Source organism: Lemur catta, chromosome 6, assembly GCF_020740605.2.
Source record: "Lemur catta isolate mLemCat1 chromosome 6, mLemCat1.pri, whole genome shotgun sequence".
In the NCBI taxonomy this organism is placed as follows: Eukaryota; Metazoa; Chordata; class Mammalia; order Primates; family Lemuridae; genus Lemur; species Lemur catta.
In genome coordinates this window covers 29,048,152-29,059,504 of record NC_059133.1, presented here as the reverse complement: position 1 = coordinate 29,059,504, position 11,353 = coordinate 29,048,152, and the positions used below count along the sequence as shown (strand labels likewise).

General features: G+C 34.7%; 1 protein-coding gene across 3 annotated transcripts in view; it reads right to left on the bottom strand.

Moving 5' to 3' along the window:
- Positions 1-5,084: 5,084 nt before the first annotated feature.
- KITLG (KIT ligand) overlaps positions 5,085-11,353 on the bottom strand; it is an 82,859-nt gene continuing 76,590 nt past the window's right edge. For all 3 annotated transcript variants that reach the window (XM_045553277.1, XM_045553278.1, XM_045553279.1), the window contains one exon: positions 5,085-9,485. The gene's annotated coding sequence lies outside the window, so the exon portion shown is untranslated. The remainder of the gene's footprint in view (positions 9,486-11,353) is intronic.

Sequence of the window (11,353 nt, the reverse complement as noted above, 5' to 3'; positions counted from 1 at the left end):
AAAAACTTCTTAAAAATCTGTTTCCATGTGTTTAAAATACTCTATCAACAAAAGAAACCTGAAAAGAAAAAATATGACAGCCGCAAAATACTGAAGTAATCAACTTCAGGTACTATGGAGACTGCTTTTTTTTCTTCGATGAGATTAGGGAATTTACTGATTAAGATATATACTCTTTTCTTACATGTTTAAAAAAAAATGCTTGCAGCTGCTCTGTGAAAAACCCTGTTAGAAGATTGAAAAGACAAGCCACAGACTGGGATAAAATATGTGCAAAACACATATCTAACAATGAACTTGTATTCAAAATATACAAAGAACACTTAAAACCCAACAATAAGAAAATGAACAACTCAATTTAAAAATGGACAAAAGATTTGAACAGAAACCTCACCAAATAAGATATACAGATGGCGAATAAGCATATGAAAAGATGCTCAACATCATTTGTCACTGGGGAATTGCAAATTGAAACAATAATGATATAACATTATCCACCTATTAGAATGACTAAAATCCCAAAAAACTGACAATAGCAATTGCTGGCAAGGATGAAGAGCAGCAGGAACTCTCACTCATAGCTGCTGGGAATGCAAAATAGTACAGCCACTTGGGAAGACAGTTTGGCAGTTTCTTATAAACCTAAACATAGTCTTACCATATAATCCAGCAAGGGTGCCCCTGGGAATTTATCCAAATCATTTGAAACTTATGTCCACACAAAAGACTGCACACTAATGCTTAAAACAGTTTTATTAATAATGATTAAAAACTGGAAGCAACCAAGATGTCCTTCTTTATGTGAATAGATAGACAAACTGTGATACATCCACGCAGTAGGATATTATTCAGTGATAAAAAGAAATGAGCTTTCGAGGGACAAACTACATAGATGAATCTTAAATGCATATTGTTAAAAGAAAGAAGCCAATCTGAAAAGGCTACATACGGCAGGATTTTAATTATATGACATTCTGCAAAAGATGAGACAAAAAAATCAGTGTTTTCCAGAGGTTCAGGGGGAGGAGAGCATCACTGAATACATGAAGAGTAAGAGTTTTTTAGAGAAATTAAACAATTTCGTATGACACTATAATGGTGAATATACATTATGCATTTGCCACGACCAGCACATTGAGAAGCATAAAACATGTGAGTTCACATAGAGATTTTCTGGCTCTATAAACACAGAAATTTTGTTAAATTCTATTGTTTCCTCACCAGTTACAGAAAAAAAAAATTAAGTATGGTTTGTTTATAACTGTATACTCTGCATTACTATTTTCTGACAGGGAAAACTTCTGTTTTAGTCAGACATTAAAGAAACCTGAATCTCCACTTATAATTTTACACATCCAGTGACTGTGATATTTATGAAAATTTTCCGTGCACTGGCTTCTGGCTCCATACACCTTGTTTCTCCTCCATCACACACACACTTTTGGTGCCAGGTCCACAGGACACGTTTGCATCATGATACAGCCTCTGGCCACACACCTCTAAATTAGGATGCCCTGGTGAGTTGGCGCAGTGGTTAGTGGGAGTGTTGTGTGAAGCCATTTCCACACCAGAACAGTTGCTGATAAATGGAAGCAGCTGCAAGTTTTGCAAAAACATATGGGCATGTGAACACATTGCTAGGCCCTCTGCAGGGACTTATAAATAACCTGGTAAGTGAGGGTTCTTAAAGCTTAAGCTTCTTTAGCTTAATAGGAAATCAGCCTCTAGCTCCTAGGAGTCTTTGGAAGTTCCTTTTATTTTATTTTTTCAATTTTCAAGGTGAAATAGCAATCAAGATTATCTATCAACTAAGAGCAAGAAGGGAGATTGATGGGAGTGTTTTGGGAAAGTGATGTATAAAATAGTCAGCTTTGAGAGCAGAAAGTCAGTGGACTAAGGAAATATAGTATAATTACTGAACAGCATGAGCACCCACATGAAGATCATGAGAAGGAATTGAGAGAGAGACCAGGAGGCCTGATGGTGTACTGTACTCCCACTATGTTTAGCCATGTAAGTGTAGACAAAAAGTAGGCAGAGAATTGGATCTGGGCAGGGGTATAGTTTACCAAACAAATATTAGTAAGTGAGAGGGACCAAGGGAGAAGAAGTTATATGCAAGGGAGTGATTATAATGCTGGAACACAGATTTTAATAATTGCCTAGGGAGGGAAGAGAGGGTATCAAATGTTGACAGTGAAATATGGCAGCAGCAATATACTGGCAGGCTCTGTGGGTCAAAGGATTGTTGGGATTAGAGTCCATGAAAGAGTAAACTAGAAAGATACGCGGTGATGGAATGCATGCAATTGAGCTATGAATGGACTGCATTTAATGGCCATGGCAAAGTCTATAGAATAGCCTTGAGTCTGATTGGCTAAAGTAGTGCTGAAGGCAAATTCACCAAGAAGAAAGAAGTTCAAGGACCTGAAAGTGAAGGATGTTGAAAGGATCATCTATGTGTGTATTAAAATCCCTAAGAATTAAGACAGTGGTACAAATGAATTGAGTGACAGTGATCCAGGTGCCAAAATGATCCAGAAACCTGGTGGAAGAAACTGGGAGTTAGTACATGAAAGCAACAATGGGTGGAAGTGGTATGTAATTTGATAAAGAAGATTCTAATCTGAGAGAGTCTAGGGATGAGAAAAGAATGATCCAGAAGCAACAGTGAGGAGCAGAGACCCCACCTCCAGACCCAGTGACAGCTGTAGGAGAAGCACAGCTATGGATTGAGAAGACCAGTGAGGCTGATACGTCTTCGAAAGTGAAATCCATTTTAATGTTGAGTAAGGTGATGAAAGAAAAGTTCTGAGAGTATGCTGGATTTTGCTAAGCATGAACTAGAATTCCAAAGAGCACACATTATATTACAACCTGAATGCCTAACTATAATTTCCTGGTCATCATGGTACGTAGATAAACATTGTCTGGGCTGATGTGGAGTGTTCCACAGTCTTTTAATAAATGGAAAAGATGAGGTTAGAAACTAGTATTGCATATACATGTATACATAGTTTGTACATGCAAAAAAAAATTCCAGAAGTTAACAAGGAATATTTAGCAGTGTTTACCTCTGAAGGGCCCCAATTTTAATGTTCAACAGAGACTTTTACCTGTATTTTATACCCTGTTCTAATACAATACTGCAGTGTACAATGTGATCATATTAAAATGTAAATACTTATTGGTTCTTTGATATTAAGAAATTATTAATTTTTCTTAGGTGTGACAATGGTATTATGGTTATGTTTTTTAAAAAAATTATCATTTAGAGATACACATAGAAATATTTCCAGATCAAATATGTATATATATATATATATATATATATAACCTCTCAGGGTTTTTATGATAAAAAAAATTTTAATTTTGTTAAATGGCTTTTTTGCAACCATTAGATAATCATGGGATTTTTCTTCTTTAGCCTGTTGATATGAGAGATTATCTGAACTGATTTGCAAATGTTAAACCAGCCTGGCATACATGGCATAAACCCCACTTGGTTAAGGTATCTGATTCTTTCTATATCTCAGTCATTCTGTGCCTGGCTTGCCTCACTTAGCATAATGCTTTCCAAATTTATTTATGTTTTTACAAATGACAGAATATTCTTTTTTTTTTTTTTTTTTGAGGCTGTGTGGCATTCTATTGTGAACAGATCAAATATTTTTAAGCATTTGCCTGAAAATAATATGAAAGTGGGAGTGGATAAGGGGAATAGGTAGGGGGTTTAAATTAAGCAGGCTTATTCAGCAATTGAGTAAGGTTGAAACAGGTTTATGGTTACACGGGGGTTTATTACACTGTCCTGTCTACTTTTGTATATATTTCAAATTGCATATAATAAAAAGTTTTAAAAAATACCTTATCAGACAATGCAATAGGTGATGGCTAAATAGATCAAATTTTATTTCATTCCCACAAATTATTATGTGCACTAAATTTGAGGAATGCAGTGATATAAGTATTCATGGGCCCAGCCTTTATGTTGTTTATGACAAAGAAGAAGACAATTAACAATCCAAGAAAGAAATTATGAGATGGCCTAAGGAGGGCCTTGTAAGCCATGTTGAGGATTTAGGGCTTTATCCTAAAAAGAATGAGAAGCCAAAGTGTTTTAACCCAAGAAAAATGTCATTAGATTTCTACATATTATCCCCTATAATGTGATTAACTGATTGAAAAACAGCAAAAGTGGAGGAGTGTAATCAGTTAGGAGGCTACTATAGACATCTAGGCTTGTATTGGTGGAAGTTGGCAAGATCAAGGATGGGCAGAGAAAGGGGAATCAGCACATTCTGAAGAGAAATGGGAGGTGAATGTGGTGTAGTAAAGCTGGGGGATGTGGCCTCAAGCCAAATACTGACCAGGGGTGAAGCAGGATGATTATTTACTGCTTAAACCACAAAAGCCATAATGGGGTTTGGTCTTCTTGCCACTCCTCTTCTCAGAAACATGCAGTGGCTTCTTGTGGACCCTAATAAGAGCATCTGCACTGCCTGTTGTGGCATCCAAGGGTCTGGTCTCATCTCTCTCTCTCTCTTTACACAGCATATGCTAAGAACACACCTGTTTGATTTGGTGAAATAAACTGAGAAATTTTACAACTTCTTACTTTGGAGAATGCTGCTCAGAATGGGCATAGTTCTCACTCTCTATCAAAAGTTGTCTCATCCTTCTAAGTCTTAGCCCAAAGACCAACTTCTCCACGATTCTCCCTGTTCTGTATTCATCTCTCCTTCCTGCATGGCCTAAGTGCATGCACTGGACCTCAGTTTTGCACATAGGTAGTTATTTCAATGTGAATACTTCTCCCATCTTCCTCAACTAAATCATAAATCTCTTAAAAGCAAACAATGTGTTCATTCAACTTTATCTTCTTTGATCACCTTACTTATTTTAGTGATCAATAAATACTTATTGAATTAAAATTGCTTATCCCCTTGTGTCCATATTTCAACAAAATATAGATTGATGATAAAAAATTTCCATAGAAAAATTTGACTTTAGCTTAATAAATGTTTAACGATGTGTGAACATGTGTGATAAACTTAAGATATCAAATGACAGGGCAAATTTTATGAGAGTGCATAAAATTCTTTATTTAGAACAATAAAGTATATGTATATATAATGTAATTTCAAATTCAAACCTGTATAAAAAAGGGGTCAGGACATATACCTATTTTAAAAAGTACACGTACAGTATATACACATACACATCACATTTTACAACCTTTTTTATTTAATTAAACTTCAGTCATAATAAAACTATTTAGAATAGCGTTGACATACATTTACATTACGATATGCAAACTCCAATCTATGACTGAACTAGGGATATATATACTGTGCATCCATCTAAATGAATACTTTTCAAGTCCATTGATTTAAAAAATGGTGACAAGTAGACACTATGATCACATACTAATCCTTAGAGTATAGGAGAGTAGGATATTTTGATTGAAAAATTATATTTAGTGAGTCTTGTAACTCAGAAATCAAGTATTTGAAAACACCATGGTTTTTAGTATAAATAATTATCTTAATTTCATTTTTTAAAAATCATCATAAGGATGTAGTTGGAGATGGCAGTTATAAATAAATTTATAATGCTTAGCAAACATTTTAGGACCATAAATATCCATATGAGTATGGATTATTTCTGAAATAACACCTTGTTATGAAATGAAACCATTACTTGATCTTTACAAATAAAGGCATTTCAAGACTAGTTAATGGAAAACAGCAACACCATAAATTGTGTGATCAAATTCTACAAATGAACTAATTAGAATTTCTATCTGAATGGTTCTATCTTAAAGCCAATTTCAAAATAATATTGTTTCAAGGATAAGCTGGCTTACTTTAAAATTCTTACCCCACTTTCCAATTTTAAAATGTAATTTGTGGATTACCCCTTTATAAATAGGTTCTAATATATCTTTTGGCATGCAAAAACTTTATGAACGTCTTACATTTTCTGCTCTTAGCTTTCAATAAAATGAGAACATTTAAATGCTTAATTTGGTGCATTTCCAAATGTTACACACATCTTATAGTATCTCATTTGGCTAAAATGACTAAAAGGTACTACTGGTTTTCATTCTTCAGAGGTGATCCAAAACGTTTATTTAAGCAAAGGAAAAAGCCATCTCTTGTGTAAATGGTTATCCAATTCACACTACTTGAGACTGAATTTCACTTTTACTAATGGACCCTATTTACATTAGAAACAAGAACATCAAAACTTTTTATGGTCAAGATACTTATTCACAGGAGCAGATTTGAATATTTTGCATGGGATAGTTTTAGCTGTATTTTATCTTCTTTGTCCGTCATACAGAAATAGGGCTCACCCCTAAAGAGTGGCTTCAGAGTTTACCATAGAGATAAATAAAAAATTGAGATCCAAAGAGGGAGGTGATTTACCACATGAGTAAATGACAGTGAAGGTTCCTGATAATCTTTCCCAACATCCATTCCACTATGTCAAAATGCCTTTTTGAAGAATATATTTCTTAAAGAAGAATAGATATGGAATGGCTAAAATCCCTACATTGGAATTAAATTTTGAAACCAAAACTTAGCTGCAGAAAAACATTTTAAAAAATCCATGATTTCTGAATGGATTTTTCTGTTCACTTATAACTTGAATTGAATTAGAGTACTAAAATATGCCACAAAGTTTTTCCAAAGTACTTTAATGCTCAATGAAATGTACTTAATTCTTAACTAAAAAGAAATACTTCATTATGTACACATACTTTTTCATATATTGTTATTTTTCACATCTGTAATCCTTTTTAAGAGTATAGGTTACTTGTTCTGTTATCATATTGAAAAAATCAATTTGCCTTTGACTCATTAAAAATTGGCAGTGTGGTAAGCACATTAGATTACAATACAATATCCAGGAAAACTTTGAGATCACCGGGCAGGCATCATTTATCACAGAGCCAGTTTCTTTACAGACTTGGTTTCTACCAAAGAAGGAGAAACAAAGTTTTCAGTATAATTTAGAATCTACAGGCTTCTGAGATCATTTTAAAAGGTGATTTTGAAACACTGCAAGAGAGAACAATCAGATACATGGCACCAATTGAAAAGGAGATTTCATGGTTTACTATCTCAGCTGTGAGTTTTCCATGATTTGTGAAGGATATTCAGAACATATCTGGGATAAAATCAGCAAATATATATATATTTATATTTATCTCAAAGCAGATATGACACAGTTAGTGTCCAAGTAGTTAGCATCCAAAATAATGTTCAGCATTTTTTCTATTGTTCATGCACCTTATTGAATTTTAAAAATTGGTAATGAACCAATACAATAAATAGGCAGGACACATCTCCCCTCCCCTATCATGTCAGATTTCATAACTTGCTCAATTTGTTTATTTAACTCCACTGGTTAAGACCATGTCGTTGAGTATTAAAACTCAGCCATTAGCTTTGAGAACAAAGTACATTTATTGTACTCTCAAGTGTATTAAACGGCATTTTCATATGTCCAAGTAAATTGAAACCATTGGTTAAATAAATCAAACCATTAGATTGAGAAGTATCAGTCTTCTCAATCTATACACAACCTCCACACATAACTCAAATTAATCTATGTCTTTATTCTTCAAAACAATCAATGCCACACACTGACACAGGACCTTTCAGCAATTAAACTGATCTCTGGTTTTATTACTAATCAATTGTGCCATGGGATTTCGGAGGGCCTGAACAAGTTAATGTGGCTTCCCAAAGCACCTGGGTTGTGTCTTAGAGAAATGACTAGTGTTTAAGGAACCACAGCACATTATCTTGGCTCCTTGGTACAAAAAAGAGCAAAGGCCACTTATTGGAGTTGGTTTGGATTAGCTTTGAACTTAAGCTAAAATCCAACTATACTAGAAATTCTTGGACTTTTAAAATTAAAGGAAAGCCAGAAGTCAGTTTTTCATGCCCTTTTGTGTTACTACATTGAAAATTGTCATCTTATGGTTGTAGTACATGGCAATAATAATATCATAAAGATTAAGTTAGAATGGAAAGCTTTGAATTCCTTTAGGTGTACATTCCTGACATGTTACATGTTAAAAGAACCTTCAACAAAATAAACCAAAAAAAAAATCATTCTTTGACTTTAGTCAGATGTTCCTTTAAGTATTAAAAAAATTGGCAAGGGGTATTCACATAATGTCTTACAAGTTCTAGTTTAAAAGTACAATGTCCATCTTGGGAATTCCTGCCAAATTTACTCTTAATATGACAAATGCTGTCACACATTTTAAATAGCAAACTGACATGCATAACTACATAAAGCTTTCTTGTTATTTTTAATTCATAAACCTTAATAATATAGAGTGCCTGATTTTAAATAAATGGTTCCTTTAAAGAGATAATGGTGATTATACTATAAATAACTAAAGTTTCCTGATTCCTTGCGTTCTTGTAAAAGCCAAGTAACCTAGTTTTTTTTCAACACCCATATTAGCATGTGGGTGTGGTTTTCTAACCTTAGATACTAAATATCATAATTTATTTTTATTCCCTCCCATGGTGGAAATTGAAAATGGGACCATCTTAACATTCAGCATTTTCTCGTAAGTCCCTTTACATAGCTCTGTAATAGTTTTCGAATATAAACATGTCATAACATATTTTGCAAACATGATTTATACACTCTATAGTTCTATAGTGGTCAAGGGAACAGGCAGACTTCCTCAGGGGTACCAAATGTCCTTTTCAGTAGACTGTTCTGCTGTTCAGTGTTCATAGCTTCTTCCTGCGATGACTCTTTCGGAGAATCTCCCTGTGCCAAGGCGTAATTCAGTACTGGCTCTCTGGCATGGATAGAACCAGGCACCTTTGTCCATTTGTTTAGTGGGATATGGGTGAGCATGGTTTACATCAGGAAGAGATCAAGACTCATATCGTTAATCAGCAACTACAATGCTGACATGTTGCCAACTCCAATCATTTAGTTCCCACTGCTCTTCTACGCCTTACAGTGGCTGATGCTACTGAGTTTTAAAAATATTTTCTAGATCCCTTTGAGAAAAATTATTACCCCCACTATCCTAGGCTGAAATCTACTTGCAGAGACCAGGATAACTACAGGCTGCAGGTTGTATCTGAAGAATAAAGCTAGGTGGTTTTTCAGCATTTTAGACATTTCTGGAGCCATGCAAATGGTGCATGCAGTCTGACACACGTGCTTTGTCTTCCAACATCAGGTCCAAGTTCTACATGAGACCACCAGTCCCCCAGGTCCTTAAAATAGAGTCTTGCTCCATGCAAGTTCTTCTTTATAGATGATTAATTCAGTGCCAGTTTCACAGTAAAACACTCTGTTCCAATTTCTGAATCATCCATATAAAGTCATGGGTAGCAAGAACAGATAAAGATGCGGTCTGTCACTCCAGACAGAATATGAATTTGTTTAAAGCTGCTTCATTTATGAAGCAAACATGAACTGTTACCAGCCTAGAGAGGAAGAAAAAAAGAGAGATTATGGTGTGTCTGCTTTCTGCCTTTTTTCCATTCTCAATAGCTGAATTCATATATGACCACAGAATGAGCAACAGATTTACAATGCATGCTTCACTTACATAGCCTCAAAGAACTTGGTGAATGTTTTCTAAGATGAAATTATCATTCACATTCTATGATCTCCCTGGTAACACTTAACGTTATCTGAAATGATCTTACTGTTTACTGTCTATCTTCTCCCATTAGAATGGCAACTCCATGAGGAAAGGGAGCTTTCTCTATCTTTTTTTACTATTGTACCTTCACTCGTGTAACAGTGCTTGCCACATAATACACTCAGTAAATATTTCTTGAACCTAAGAATGCATGAATGAATACCTTGTGGCTTTCTTACTCCCAGACATTCCACCAATTATCTCAGTTTCTGATAAGAGGGTTATCAACCTATTTCGTCTTAAATTTCTCTAGCAAGGCTATGAAAGGTAGTAGATAGGTAGTGAGGGGAGAAGGCTTGAAAGAAAAGGCAATGTCTAGTAAGAAGAGAGTGGAGAAGTAGAGATTGATGGAGTAGCATGAAAAAGATACCTGGGACAAGAGGAGAAGCTGATCAGAAGCCACCAACAAATAACAGCTTCACATGCCACCGAGCAACTCCAGTACCTTGACTGCCTAGCTAGGTTCTAGCAATTGCTTCTCCCAACTGAGGAAATAGCAGCAGTAAGATTTAATTCAATACTTCCAGCCAAAAAAAAAAAAAAAAAAAGACAGACTGAAATCCTGGCACCACATCCTGACAAAGTCTCTGGGAAGGTTCATTTGGCCTCAGTGCAGCTTATTGTACTTGTTGAGGCATGAAAGCGATACTTTGTTTTAGTCCTCCAGTGCTGATACTGAACCACTGAGATTTCTGATGTTTCAGCTTTCCAGTGAAGTATTTGTACTTCCTTATGTACTTTTTAAAAATTATAGACAGTATCCTCATTCTATCTTGAATCACAGCTCCTAAATAAATGTATGTTTTGTATTTTTCTCCTTCCACGCTTGCTCTCTTTCCCTACTTTTGTCCTTCTTTATCAATCCCAGAATCACAGAGCACTGATTTTCAAATATTGAGATCATTATTACATAATGTATAAAATTCCATAGTGTGAGTAGTAAGAATTACAGTATTTTTTTCCTGTCTCTCTAAATGTAATATATTAAAAATTATATTACATAACCATTTACCAAACAGAGAACTCGAAACTACAGAACCTATATTTAGGAGAGCAGAATTAAATCCAGAACAAAAGAATTAAGATATAGTAAGAGAAAAGTTCAGAAATCCAAAATACACAGAAGATATTTTAAAAATACAGCATAGTTAGAAAAGCAAAAGGGAATTACAAAAAGAAAGAGAAATTTTTTAAAAGTTATGAATAATTTGAAATTCTAAGCTTAATGCAGAGCATTAAATGTAGAGAAGTAAAATTGTAAAAACTATTTTTGATTTTGCCCCTGGGTCACTTAGAAAGAAAATAAACTTGAAGGCTGACAACTGTTTTCCCATTGAACAAAACTACAATTTTTATAATGATACCCTGGATTCTTGCAACAACCTCACAAAAGAAGAGTGAATATTATTATCCCCTCATTATATATGAAAAACCAGGGGTTAAAGGATATGAACTGACTCATACAGGATTCTACAGCTAGTTAAGTCACAGAGCTAAGCTAAGGCTTGAACACGAGTCTAATTCCTTTTAGTCCTCTGCCTCACAAAGTATCTACAGAAAAAAAAATCTCGGAAACAAAAAACTTCCAAATCTTCAGAAATTATTAGGAAATACCTGGTAAAGAATCACAGATCTTACCATTTGGCA